Source organism: Ictalurus punctatus, unplaced genomic scaffold (genome assembly GCF_001660625.3).
Source record: "Ictalurus punctatus breed USDA103 unplaced genomic scaffold, Coco_2.0 Super-Scaffold_100046, whole genome shotgun sequence".
Taxonomy (NCBI): domain Eukaryota; kingdom Metazoa; phylum Chordata; class Actinopteri; order Siluriformes; family Ictaluridae; genus Ictalurus; species Ictalurus punctatus.
In genome coordinates, this window is record NW_026521087.1 from 2,262,332 (window position 1) to 2,263,132 (window position 801).

Genomic DNA, 801 nt, shown 5'->3' on the forward strand with positions numbered 1-801 from the left:
ATTTCTCACTTGATATCTTGAGGAATTTCCCTGAGATGCTTTTTAAACAGTAGCTGAGTTTATGTGGACAACAATAATCCACTCTTAATCCGATTAAGATCATACTCTAATTAAGAAACTACCATGTAAACAGCAATTTTTACTTACCTTAATCTAATTAAGGTCATAATCGAAGTAAGCAATAATCTAATTAACCCTCTTACCCCGTATGGCCGAAAAACCGGTTTGCCTGTCTTTGATCTATTCCCGTAAGGACCATAGACCGGCTTGGTCGTCTATGCCAAATCCCCGTAAGGCCGATATAGAGGATTTACAGTGTAAACGTTATCCCCGTAAGGCCAGTGTACCGGCATTACTCTGCTATGATTCCTTACTTATTTAATTATTATTTTTTCACCCGGAAGGTTGATGACGTCACGATGTGATTACGTTATTACGCCGGCATTACGATGAAGCTGATCCAAGCGTGAATATTGGTGTACTAGTAGAAGTGAACTAAAAATGCCAAAGCGAAAAGCTAATCCTGTTCCAGCTAAAGTTACACCTACAGTGAACACAGGTACATCTAAAACAGTGAAAAAAAGAAAAAACACAGAGTTACACAGGTGAGAGCCAGGATTCTAGAAGCCAAAACCGATAGAGACGCAATCTCTCCTGATTCAGACCCTGATCCGTCTTCGTCTTCAGCATCAACCAGTGCGACTGACACTGCAGGGGTCTGGAGTCATAACCTGACCATCTCTGTGCATTCGTGAAAACACTACCTGCTGGTCTGATTATCACCAGAAACTTGACTTTTGG